The sequence below is a fragment of the Choloepus didactylus genome, chromosome 6 (genome assembly GCF_015220235.1).
Source record: "Choloepus didactylus isolate mChoDid1 chromosome 6, mChoDid1.pri, whole genome shotgun sequence".
NCBI lineage: Eukaryota > Metazoa > Chordata > Mammalia > Pilosa > Megalonychidae > Choloepus > Choloepus didactylus.
In genome coordinates, this window is record NC_051312.1 from 96000526 (window position 1) to 96014860 (window position 14335).

Sequence of the window (14335 nt, forward strand, 5' to 3'; positions counted from 1 at the left end):
TCATCCAATAACTTACAAATATGCTAAAAATTGTTGAAATTAATGTGCATCTTTTCTCCAGCTTAGATAAGCAAAGAAGCTCTAGACTTTGAAAAAGAAAACATTGATTCAGTAGCTCTTGCTTTGGGCAATTCTTCATATTTGTACAATTTGCTTGTATAGATGGTCTCAGAGTATACCTCTTGAAATGGCTAATAAAGTTATAGAAAACTAAAAAAAAAGATAGTTCATTTAATACTTTCTGAAACTTGGGGAAAATAAAATATGCAACAAAAATAGCTGAAACATCAGATATCTGTTTAATAATCAAATTTTTATTTTACTTTAATGAAGAAATAATCTCTTCTGTAGTGGTAACCATTACTTTTTACTGAAATACCAATTTTTTAAGTTATCAAAAAATATCAATTTGAAATCTCAAACTGATCATTATGGTGGAGCTGTAGATTCCATTTGGAAATAAATCATTTATTTGAATAGTAGTAATTGTTCTATCATTACTACTGATTAGGTGGAAAATTATATTAGTAAGTCATTAAAATCTATTAAATTTAGAAAGGTAAAGTGAAAACATAAATGATATTTCTTATTCTCTAAATGAAAGTAATTTAACATTCTACTTGTTATGTGTAGGGGATTAGTGGATCTTTTGACTTAGTGTCTGATTTGGTTTCCTAGGCTGCTTAAACAAATACCATGAAATTGTTTGGTTTAAACAATGGCAATTTATTCACTCATGGTTTTGAGGCTGGGAAAGTGTCTAAATCAAGGCATCATTAAGGCATCAACAAGGTGATGCTTTCTTCCCAAAGACCAGTGTTCTGGGGCTGGCTGTCCGTGATCTTGGCTCCTCTGTCACTTGACAGGGCACATGGCAGCGTCTGATGGTCTCTTTCTTTTCTTATGGATTTTGTTGATTTCAGCTTCTTGCTTCCATGGATTTCTCTCTCATGTCAGAATTCATTCTGTCTGTAAAGGACTCCAGTAGTAGGATTAAGATCCATCCTGATTAAGGTGGGTCACACCCTAACTGACGAAGTAGCCTCATCAATTACTTCACACCCACAGAAATAGATTATATTTAAGAACATGTGTTTCTGGGGTACATAGAGCTTTAAACCACCACACTCCACCCTCTGAACCACAAAAAGACATGTTCTTTCTATATGAGAAATACATTCGTTCCATCACAGTACCCAAAAACCTTAAGTCAGTTCAGAAAAAATGTTTAGTAGAAAATCACAACAAAATCAGTTATGGCTGTGGTCTGTCCTGGGGCACATTTCCCTCTGTCTGTGGACCTGGGAAATCTAGAGAACAAGTTATCTGCTTCCAGCATACAAAGGAAGACAGGCATAGGATGAACATTCTCATTCCAGAAGGGTGAGATTGATAGTAAAACGGGTCACAGGTCTCAAACAATTCTGAAACCCAGCAGGGCACACTCCATTAGATTTCAAAATCTATTTCTATGGAATGATGTTTTGTCCTCTTGGACCTGGTGGAGTGGCAGCCCCACCCCTTCCAAGTGCTTGCACAGCAGCCAGGCTCACCACAAGCAGCCAGACTCTGTGGCCAATGCCAGTGCATCAGTAAACTGATTAAGTCTATGTCTGATTATGTCTACAATCAACTGAAAAGATTGCCTTCAACGATGAGAGAAGTCTTATCCAATCAGCTGAAGGCTTTAAAAGGAGAAGTGCTGCTCTCCGCAGTCAGAAGAAAGAAATTCCACCTCTGCTTCAGGCAGCCAGCTTCTCCTGGGGAATTCATGGAAAACTTCATTGGCGTTCCCAGCTTGTGGTCTGTCCTAGGAATTTGGACTTGCCCATCCCCAAAGTCATATGGGACAATTCTTATACAAATCTCAAAATATTTACTTTTATCTCCTGCTGGTTCTGTTTCCCTAGAGAACCATGACTAATATAATATGTCTTTAAAATTTGGCACATTTTCTAATATTATGAAGTGGTAAACTACCTCTTTCTTTCATTTTATTAAAATAACTCTTTTTGCATGTTTCCCTCTCCCTCTATTGTAGGTACATTATGTCTCTTTATCTTGCTTCAGTTTTTTTCCAAAGAATTTATTGTTTTTTGACATTAAATCATTTATTTATTTATTAGTTAATTACTTCAGTTCTCCTGTAGAATACAACTTTCATGAAATCAAGGATACTCTCTTGTTCATCATACATCCCCAAAGCCTAGAAAAGTTCCTGGGACATAGTAGTCACTAGTAAATATTTGGTAGATTTCATGGAATGAGGAAAACCAATGATCAAAGAAGATGCTCTTATAGGTTAAGGAGAAGGGAGAATGGAAGTGTTCCCTAGTTATGATTATGATCTATTTCTAGAGTAAGAAAAATATACATTTTTAAATAAGCCAACAAATTAACTAAATAATAAGTTAATTAAAATTACATGTTTTTAATAAGCCAGGAATTTTATTATCTCTGTCTTTCTATATAACACTACTTTTAGTCTCAGGAAATTTGGAATAATTTCCTCCCTTCAATAAATTTCTAGCTTAGACATGGAGAGAATAAAAATGAACATAAGAGCCAATCATTCAAGATGGTTATTGCTAACTGAGTAGCATCTAATTAATCATTATTCTTCTGGTACCTAACAATATACCTGACACATAATAAGTTTTAAACAAATAATTATGAAAAAAAACCCTATACGGAATGAAATCAATATAAACACTAAATGCCAATGTAATTCACAGGATGTTGCCAATGTTTAACCTTCTAGGTACCCATGATGAGAGTAATATCAAAATGCTATGGGAACACAAAAGAAGAAACAACCATAAAATGTATAGATTCATCTCTGTAGATCTGTCTTATGATTTCTCCAGCATTTTTTTTTACCCCAACAGCTTTTCAAAGAAATTGGGCTTCTGCTGTCTCTTAGGGGCTATACGAGGTCCTGTAGGAAACAGTTCCCAAATCTCAGTGGTTTAACACAATAATTGTCTATTTCTTAGTTTGAGTGGGTCAGGCAGCATTCATCCAAATGGTATTCAGGGAACCAAAGCCTGTCTGTCTTGGGACATTGCCATTTTTAACATGTGGCTTCCAGAACTGCCATCAAAGGGAGAGGGTAAAATACAGGATATCAGGTAGGATATTTTATGCCCTGCTCGGAGGTGGCAAAGCATCGCCTTCTCCCATATTCCTTTGCCAAAGTCCAGTCACATAACCCAATAAAAGTGAACAGGAGGCTAATAAAGGCTAATTGATGTTTCAATAAGGTAGGAAAAAAGTAAGTAAAATATTCCAGGTAAAGAGAACAGCATGAGCAACAAGCAATAGAAAACATGTGGTGTTGATTGAGCAAATGGATTACATTGTAACAATAGTTGATTCATAGGGTATGGCCAGATCTTAGAGGTTGTAAAACTCAGCCAGAAATATCGGGATTTAGATGTGCCTTTGGAAACATGGTGGATTACATAGCTCACAGCTATCCACACCCTCGCCTGAAAGGGGACTATGTACACCCTATAAAATATGACTGTCGGGCCTTCCAGGAGGTACAGTGCACTTGCCTGCCCCACTCTTGGCCCTGGCCATGGGACTTTCTTAGGCCAATGTAATTTGAGCAATCATGACTTCTGTTAACATCCATTCAAAGCTATACATTTAATTGTATGACGAGGTTTGCCACCCTGAACCTCTAGCCACTATCATGAATAAAGCATGTCCTGCAATGAAAAACCACCTGCAGAAGGACACCACAATCTGGGGCAGAACTGTGGCTTATCATCACATTATGTGTAATTAGCAAGAGATATAAGTGCTAATGTTTTAAGCAAAAAATGGTTAGCAGAGGAAGTACCAATATGTAGCTTCCAATTTATATTTTCATGTGTGGTGGGGCAGATATATCTTAGTTTCTTATGGCTTCCATACCAAAGTACCACAAACTCAGTGGATGAAAACAATGGGAATTTATTGTTTCACTGTTCAGGAAGCTAGAAGTCAGAAAATAAGGTGCTAGCAGGGTCATAGTACCTCTAAATCTGTAGGGAAGAATCCTTCCTCGCTTTTTCCTTGCTTCTGGTGGTTTGCTAGCAATCCTTGGCATTCCTTGGCTTGCAGCTACAGCAGTTGAATCTCTGCCTCTGTTATCATATGGTGTTCTGCCCCATGTCTGTGTTTCTCATCTCTAAATTTTCTTCTTCTCATAAGAGAGGAAAATGTGACTACAAATGGAGTCACATTCATGGGACCAGGGGTTAGGAACTTGAACACCTCTTTTTGGGAAACAATTCAACCCACATCAGTAAGCTTAGCTAGGAGAAAAAAAATTAGGAGTGGTGTAGTACAGTAATTTAATACATGGGCTTCAAAAATACATGTGGGTGCAACCATCCTGTTCTCCCATCTGCCATTCAGTAAGTTACAGCCTTAGTTTTGTGAATGTCAAGTAGGAACAATAATCCATGTATCTTAGAGTTGCAGTGAAATATAAAATAAGTATATGTACAGTGTCTTGTTTTTAAATGTATTTAAAAGCTGCTAATAGGTAAACATTATTGATATGTCCCAAATTAAGTTCCTGAACCATGCCATCCTCCTGGGCATGAAGCATGTAATGTGGCCTGATAGGTTATTTTCACTGGCATCTGAAAGACTGGCATGAACAATTCTAGCTATGACACTTAGTCACTTAGCAACTCTGACCTCTTTTTACAAACTGTCTAAGCCTTAGTTTCATTTCCTCCAAAATGGAGTAAAATCATACTTATCTCCTATAAGACAAATATGAAAACATATGCAAAGCATTTATTGAATTCAGGGCATGGAATATAGTAGATAGTCTGAAGCACCTGTGCCTTATGAAGAAAGTTTCAGAGGACTGGAGTACAGAAACTACACCTGATGAGACCCATTTAATCACCTTAGGATGCAGAGATCTCACCCAGAAAGCTCAGTTACTATTTCGAGAGTATTTTGTGTGTTGACTAATTTATGATCAGGAGGTGCTTTAAAATACAAAACATCCAGCTTCTTAATAGCATATCAATAGTAATAAAAACTGGCATGCCATGCAAATTCTAAATCTAAAACATGCTCTATATAAACTCCCTTGGCAGATTCATTTGGCTCCAGTAGAACTATTCATTTTCCATCTTAGATGCAGTTCAGTGTTACTCTGGGCTATCACTTAGTCAGATGAAATGTTCTACCTGTGAGGTTACTATATATTCCTTAGTTAAACTGCTTGGTGTAGAGAGGCTTAATTAGCAACTGTAAAATATTTTGAAGATCTTCAGATAGAAATTTCCAAGAATTGCATTATGCTTGTTGAACTCCACATATTGATTTAGTAAAGGCATAGTGCCCTTCCCATTTATGTTGTTTTGGGCCACTATAGGATGAAGGTGAGGATGGAAATCTCTTAAGAAAAAGATGTTACTAATGCTATTATGTTTGGTTTTATAATTTGAATGTGTATGTGTATTTATGTGTATACAGATTAGACATGAGCATGTTACTAAAAACAAAAGGTACACAAAGTTACATGTGGAAGTTATGTGAACAGAGGGGAAATGAGTTAGGAGGAGGAGAAAACAATGACAAAAACAAAGACTTCATTAAAAAAAGAAAATTCTGAATGTGGGATATGATAGCTTCTATTTAAAATGAAGTATTTGGCATAAACAAATTAGAAAAAAAGAGTGCATGTCTACTGATTTGTAAAGATGATACATCGTTATTCAAAAATTGGAAACAGATACATGGTGTGAGTCCATTTAAGTAAAAACAAACAAAATTATGATATCACTCTGTATGAGTATATATACTTGCATATGTCTGTATGAGTGAGGGAAAATATGCACACCATGCTGCTAAAATTGGCTTGCGTCTTTGCGTGCCTGGGTGAGGGTAGACTCACCAAGGGGAGATAACTAGCTTTGCCTCTTGCATCTTTGTATTTTGTTGCTTCATTTGTTATAAGCAGGTAAATTCAGTTTGCTGTTTGAAAAAAATAGCAAATAGTAAAATATTAAAATTCATTCAAGTATCTTCCTTCTTAATTAGATCCTTCTCTTCATCTTAAAACCCTATTCATCAATTACCCTCTCTTTAATCCCCACAGTCAAGATCCTCAAACCATGTTTCTGCAAATGCTGCCTCCATTTGTCTCCCTTCCTTTCACTCTTAGCTTCATGTAGTCTGTGATCTTCTCACCACTTTTTAAAAATAGTTCTTCCTAATATCACCCAAAATTACCAGTTCTAGTTTGCTAATGCTGCCAGGATGCAAAACACAAGAAATGGATTGGCTTTTATAAAAGGGGGTTTATTTGGTTACATGGTTACAGTCTCAAGGCCATAAATGTCCAAGGAACACGTCAACAATCGGGTACCTTCAACGGAGGATGGCCAGTGGTGTCTGGAAAATCTCTGTTAGCTGGGAAGGCACATGGCTGGCGTCTACTCCAAAGCACTGGGTTCGAAATGGCTTTCTCCCAGGAGGTTCCCCTCTTGGCTGCAGTTCCTCAAAAATGTCACTCTCAGTTGCTCTTGGGGTATTTGTCCTCTCTTAGCTTCTCCAGAGCCAAAGTCTGCTTTCAACAGCCGTCTTCAAATTGTCTCTCATCTGCAGCTACTCTCTCAGCTTCTGTGCATTCTTCAAAGTGTCTCTCTTGGCTCTAACTATAGCTGTAGCTCCTCTTCAAAATGTCACTCACAGTTGCACTGAGTTCTTTCTGTTTGTCAGCTCATTTATATGGCTCCAGTGATTTAATTTAGACCCACCTGAATGGGTGGGGTAACACCTCCATGGAAATTATCCAATCAGAGTCATCACCCACAGTTGGGTGGGGCACATCTCCACGGAAACACTCAAAGAATTACAATCTAATTAATACTGATAGGTCTGCCCACACAAGATTACATCAAAGATAATGGTGTTTGGGGGGACATAATACATTCAAACTGGCACATCACCTTATGCTGAATCCAGCAGACTTTTTTTCAGACTTCATGTGACAGCATTTATGACAATTGACTGCTCCTGTCTTCTTGGACCACTCTTTTCTCTTGGTTTCTGTGGCCCAGACAATAATTTCCTTTGTCTTTTTCTATCTCTTATCTCAGTTTTACTTATAATCTCTTCTTTCGCAATCCCAATTTTAATGGTGTTCAAGGCTCAGTTCTGATCCTCCTGTTTTCTCATTCTAATTCCCTCCTAAGAAAATCTCAACCACCTTGTAAATATCATCCATATTCCAATGACTACCAAAGTTAGATCTCTAGAAGGAACACTCATCTGCCTTCCAAGTATATTTATGGAAGGGATACTTGATCCTTCCACCTTCCTGGGTGATTTGCATGCCAGAAACCTGGAAGTCATAATTGCCATTTATTTTTTCCTTACTCCCCTTATCAACCATCACATTTAAAAATCTTCAATAAATACAAAATAACTTACTATTATTTTAAAATAGTTAAAATGATTATGAGAATTAAGTGGTGGAAACTAGTCTACAAACATTTCCTGTATTATTTCATCTATTGCTCGTAATGATACAGTGAAATAATTTTACAAATAAGGAAGCCTAAGAACAGTTAAGTAGGTTGGCGAAGGTTATAACTCACTTTATGGTAATTGTATTGTTCTGGTCTTTTCAATGGTTTTCTGTTGCAGGTAGGAAACATTCAAAACTTAATGATTTGGAAAGGTCCTGTATAATCTGGTCCCTGTCTTCCCTCTCCTGTGATCATTATAGTCTAGGAATAGTAGAGCAACTCAGTTCTTTGATAACTCCAGACCCTATCTTCTATGGGCCTTTGTGTATGTGACTTTCTCTGCCTAGAATGCTTATCCTTCATGCTTCATAAGTGCATGCTAAATAAAATGCATTCTTTAGATATGAACTTAATGTCACCTTAGCCAGAACACTGTTGACCCCCTAATGTACATTAGATATCTCTTATTCTTTCACAGAGTACACCCCTGTACCAGGTATCTTTTATAGGACATAATTTATATTTCCCTTTGTCTGTTCTTATTGAGATTCAATCATAACAAGGATAGGAACTGTCTGTTTACTCATCTTTCATTCCCAAGACCAAATATAGGAATGAGTCATAGTTGAACCAAGTAAAGACTGTTCCATGTGGAGGGAAAAGCAAATGGAAAGCAAGGAAATAATAGCAAGACTGAGAGGGAAAGAACCTGCATGTTTCTGTAACAGCAGCAGATTAGTGTGACTGAAATGGATAAGAGTTTAGACCTCAGGGCTAGGCAGGGCCAGAGCATATTCAAGGCTTTGAGAGACCTGGTATAGTGTTTGAATTTCATGTAAAACAGAAACTTCATGGATGAATTTAAAACTTCACGGATGAATTTAAAACTTCACGGATGAATTTAAGATTCATTTTTAAGAAACATTACACTGAGTTTTAAAAAGCCTTATACCAAAGAATATGAACTACTTTGAAGTGCTAGAACAGGCAAAATTAACAGAAAACAAACCAACAAACAAAAAATAAACAAACAAAAAAAAACAGATCAGTGTTTGACTCTGGTGGGTTAGGGTGGGGTTTTGCTGGAAGGTTGCAGAGGGGACTTCTTGGAGAGATGTTCTGTTTCTTGATAGAGGATTATCTGTGTGTGTGTATGTATAACTCATCAAATGCACCCTTAATATTTGTACATGTCTTTATACGTAAAATTTAACTCAAAAAAGAACCATAAAAGAAACACTGAACTCATTGCTTTGCATGCTGAAGTAGTTGGGGGTATATGCAGGGATATCTGACACTTTGAAATGCAAAAGAGAATAAAAAAGGTCATGGGTCAATGAATGGATAGAGTGATGCATAGATATGTAATTAAAGCAAGAAAAATAAAATGTTACTTACAGAATCTAGATAGTGGTTATATGGAAGTTCTTTGCAAAATTCTTTAAACTTGTTTGTATGTTTAACACTTTTCACTATTAAAATCTTGGTGGAGAAAATAGTCTTAATCAACTGTGGGAAATTGAGAAGAGAAGAATAGAAAAAGCATACAAAAATGCCATGACAGAACTTACGAAGAAATCCCACTTTGGAGGGACAGATTATGAGAAAGGCCCAATTAGTCTGATTAATGAAGAAGAGTTCCTTGATGCTGTTGAAGCTGCTCTTGACATACAAGTAGGGAATAGGTCAGGTAACATTGACTTATGTCCTTGACATTTGGAGATGCCTTTTCTTTTGTGAGTCTCATAGATTTGTCCAAAAGCCCTACAGTCACTCTTTCTCTATGTCTTCCATTGATCTAGTCGGTGCCCAGATTCAGTTCCCAGGTTAAAAAGTTGGGGCAGAACCAAATAACTTATTCATTACAGGATGTAGGCAGAGATGTCAATTGGTGGCTGGTTTTAGAAGAAGGAGAAATGAAGGAAAAGAGAAGAGAAGTAGAATAATATGGGATTGTTCTGGATCCTTTGAAAGTTATCTGTGCAGTTAAAGGACATGAGGTCTGCAATTACTTCCTGAGTGTTGATGTTTACAATGACATGGAAACAATTATAGAAAACTTTCATGTGGTGGAATCATTAGCTGATAATGAAATAACCATATATGAAATGCACAACAGGGTATGGCCTCCTTCTCAGTAAGATATATTACATATTTCTGCCATTCCAAAAATACCAGCCTTGACTGAAAATGTCCCACAATCTTGGATAGTTTGTCATTTTTATGTGGGTCATAATGGTGTTCCCCTAAACAATCAATGTGTCCTGCCAAAGTAAATATTGCAGTGATATGTCAAACCTTGGTAAATCCACCAGAAGGAAACCAGGAGATTTACAAGGACAACATTGTATACAAGATTAACATATGTAGCTAATGTGAAACCTTGAGGTTGGGCACCAGCTTCAATGTTAAGGGCAGTGGCAAAGAAAGAGCATCCAAAATTTCTAAAACGTTTTACTTATTATGTCCAAGAAAAAACTGCAGGGAAATCTATTTTGTTCCAGTGTTGACAGTGACTGAATGCAAGGCTATGTGATATTCCATGTTGGAGGAAAAAAAACATTCAAATGCTCTAAGCTGTAACATAGGATTTATAGTCTTGCCTGTTGTCTCAGACCTTGACCTTGTGTATAAAAATGAAGAAATATTGCAAAAGCAAGGCTGAACATCTAACACTAGATATCATTGCTTAGCATACAAATATAATTACATGCAAAATTGCATGCATATGGCTATATTTTTATTTGCTTGCTTCTAGAAGAGGAAAAAAAAAAAAAACTTGAATCACAACTAGCAATTGATGCTTTAATTCTTGGAAACTTTTTTGGAATTTTTAATTTACTGTGGTCCAGCCTAAGATCCTCCATTTTATCAGGTTTTGTGCACAAAAGTTGAATGCACATGGGCATGTGCTTTCTGTGCACCAAATATCTTGATGGGTTTCTTTTTTACAGGCCTAGATTCAAATCTGTGTCCAGAATTTTCTGAGTGTTTTTGCTTTGTATAAATATGGAATTCATTGCTGCTGATTTCTATGATGATTCGTGTCATACAAAGTGTCCCTTAACAAATGAGGGCTGTCAATAACCAGTGATTTTGCTTTTTCTTGGTTCTGGTGGAGAAAGTGGGAAAAGTTTTATTTTTTTCTCCCAGATATCTTTATATCTCTATTGTATTTTTTAGTTGCATACTGTGACCTACAGATTTTTTTCAGCTTGTTATGAATACAGTTTGGTAATTCCTATACTGGTTCTGCCTGCCTCCAAGCATCTGTATAAATGTTATGGACATAGAATACTTTCTGGTAAAATGATCAAGATAAAATGCACTAATGTTTTTCTGAAATTTGTAAGAGAATATCCAGTATTATTTGTTAAAGAAATTCAGACTATTTGAGTTCGGCATTTGATTCAATATTTCTAGTACTCAGTAACAGGTACGTCAGTTCTTCCAGTTTTGGTCACTTTAAATGATGGTCTTACAAGATAAGTATAGAATATGTGTGTAGTGCTCCTGTCGCCTTTTGATCAGAAACTTGAGTAGAACAGAAACGATTCCATTTGATTTGAACTGAAATGCTTCCCTTAGTTGCTGTAAGAATTCAAATGTAAAGTACCTTTAAAAATTTTCGGTTTCTGTGAAAAACCTTGAAGCATGGAGTTGAGGTAAAGAATGGTACTCATTGAAGATGAAGTAGAAATGAATGCCTACTTCAAAATTTCCATTGCATTTGTACACAAATATGTTTATATAAATCAGAGACATTTTGTAGCTACTTTGCTGATTTGTTCATCTGTATGAAAACTAGAACCATTTTACAAAGAAGAGAGTCTTGTAATATGGAACATGTCATATATATATATGTATATATTTCACACATGGTAATAGAGACTTAATGCTAAATGACAATTTAATGATGAGATTAGTCTTATAATTTAATATGCGTAGTCCTGGATGTGAATTAAGTAATTAACATCAGATATAGTAGTATTTATTAATTCTGTGCAAAGAGAAATATATTTAAAGCATATGCTTACACTACATGCATGCAGATTTCATGCTCCATAAATCTTTTCTGTTTTTTTTGATTTACCTTTCTCTAAATGATGCACATGGACTGTGCCTTACTATGGAAAAATGCTCTTCATAATTTGTCTATGTGGAAAAGTGCCTATATTGTGGTAATGCTAGAAAGGCAAATAAGACTAATTACCCTATCAGTTTACTACATCACCAGTTATTTTATATTAAAAAAAGTATAAGTTTAAAAAAGGACAAGTTTATACATGTATTTTATTTTACAATCAGCTGTGGTGTTGAGATGGGAGTATGGGAGGATTGGGCAGGGAATGTTTATTCACCACAGCCACCGATGGGAAATTTAAAACAAATTCTATATGCCCATTCGAAATGTTTTTCTGTTTGCCATTTCTGGCAACTATCATGAACACAGACAAACAACCATTTCATAATTAAATTGGGTAGCTTTATTTTACAAAGGTATGGAAAATTTTCAAAGCAGTATCTAAATCTAATTATCATTAGTTGCATTTGCTGCACGTGTTGATGTATGTTTGCAATTTACTCTGTAAATAAAATGATTACACTAAAATATTTGTATTAAAAAAGAAGAAAAGGAAAAGATAACTGCACTTCACTGGAGTTAATCCTACTCAGTCAGATATAGAGCTGAATTGGAATGTGGAAGGAGTTCAAAAGAAGTCAGAATTTGGAGAGGTACTGGCCTTTGAGACAATATTCAGAGCCTTGAGGATTACTTTAATAAGGCTAATTCTACATACTGAATATCCATGATGTTTTCTCATCTACAGGTATTTCCTACTTCTTTTTTCCCAGCAAAATCATTTATCCTTTTACTCTTTGTGTCATGTTAGGAAATTGAAAAATATTGGTGATGATGAGGTTTTGTTCCTGGGTACCCACTGGGCATGTTGGGAGAGCTCCGTGTTTCACATGGATTCTTGGTTTTGAGGTGGGTGGTGATCATTGCCACACTTTGAGATTGCTGCAGGCAAAGCTAGATCAAGGAGGGGAATGCCTTGAGGAAGGCATAAGAATGCAAAATAAGGAAAAGGAGGAATACATTTCCCATTTTTTTTCAGTTCCATCAGCTAATTTTTACACATATACAACAGCATCAGTGTCAATTGCTATTGAGAACATTTTAGTTGGGCTGAGCTGGTTATCTTTAAGCTTATCCGTTGTTTGTCCAGGTAAACAGTTCTTAACAGTGTTTAGCACAAGTTTTACAGTTAATGTACTTGGATTATTGTCATTATTCAGCTACATATTCAAAGACATATTCATTTTAAAACTCCTTGGGAGTGTGTAGAATGTACATACTCTTTAGTAGCATTGTGATACTGACGATGTTTTTAAAAACTAATGAAGTTGGATTTTCCATGTTACAATCAAAAAATTTAAACCAGCATTTAAAAGTGGAAAAAGTATTAAAATTATGGGGAAGAAAAAAAAAAAATTCTTGGTGGAGGTGAGGCAGAGGCATGCAGAATGCTATTGAAAACCACTGGAGCCAAAAGCTTTTCTGGTGAGGTCTTCTCAGAGCTCTTCATAAACAAATGTGAATTTCTGTCTTCCATGGAAGACAGAGAAGCAGCCATGGAGTGACAATATTAATTGGGTGTTTGCTATATTCCAGCATATGAGGCTCTGGGAAGGCAGCAGTGAGCAAAGCAGCCATGATCTCCTTTATTCTGGAGCTTAACAGACACTGCATAAACACTTATCAGCGATAGGTATGCTTATGGAGAAGCATGGAGTGCTATTGTGGCATATAGCAATTACAGATTTATTCACCATGTTACACCATGGGAAGTACTCGCATCCGGGACTCTGAGTGTGGTCAAGTAAGTAGCCACCACCTTTAAGGTTGCTTCGCCCAAGTGCCAGACATCCCAGTTGGAGAGAATCCCCTGATTCTCCCAAGTTGTCAGAAACTAACATTTTCAAAATATGAATTCTCAGAGGTTATAAACCAAGTCGCAATAAAGGTTATTCAGATCTGGACAGACCTAAGTGAACTAGAAAGTGATCTGTCTTTGAAAGAGGAACTGATGAAGGTTAATGTAAATGGTAATGGCGGTGCTGCTTCTGAAGGTTATCCCACAGATACAGATGAAGTGCCAGAGTGAGGATCTGAGAACCTAAAATTACACCTCTGTCACATGTCAGAAAATTTAGAAGTTATGATTATAGGAACTAGAGGTAATGGGGAAGGCCCAAATCCTTGAAATCCATATCTGTAATATTCTACCTTATGAACCCAGTATATGAAATATTTGGCATTAATATGAGGGCAGCTGGTGAAAATGTAGCCAATCAGCCTTATTTAATCTGAGACAGATATACATTCTTCAGTGGAATTTTTCTAATATGTATTAAACTTTGGGACTTAAAATTCTAAAATTTAGTTATTTCATCTGCAAATTAAGTTTAATATCTTTCCACATCCCAAAGTTGATTTGAGCATTAAATTGGCAAACACACGAGTACTTTGCTAACTGTATTCTAAATGCAAATTATTATTTTCTATAAAATACATTGAGTCTATAGAATCCTCTCTGATTAGATGTCTACAAAATATTTTGAATTGCTGCCTCTTTAACACTATTTGTAAAGCTTTTACCTGTCCTTTTCAAATCCTCATTAGGGAAGTAAAAGGTTACTATTTTTTCACATTCAAAGAAAAGTATTACTGTGTTCTAGTTCAATACATAACTGTGCCATTGAGGGTGAAAGTCACTTTGAAGTATGTTGTCAGCCTGTGCCCAGATGTTACTTTACATGTCTTCTAAGGTCTT

The 14335-nt window shown here is 36.1% G+C and overlaps 1 pseudogene; it reads left to right on the forward strand.

Moving 5' to 3' along the window:
- The first annotated feature begins 3452 nt into the window (after positions 1 to 3452).
- LOC119537220 lies at positions 3453 to 10003 on the forward strand (annotated as a pseudogene).
- Positions 10004 to 14335: the final 4332 nt, after the last annotated feature.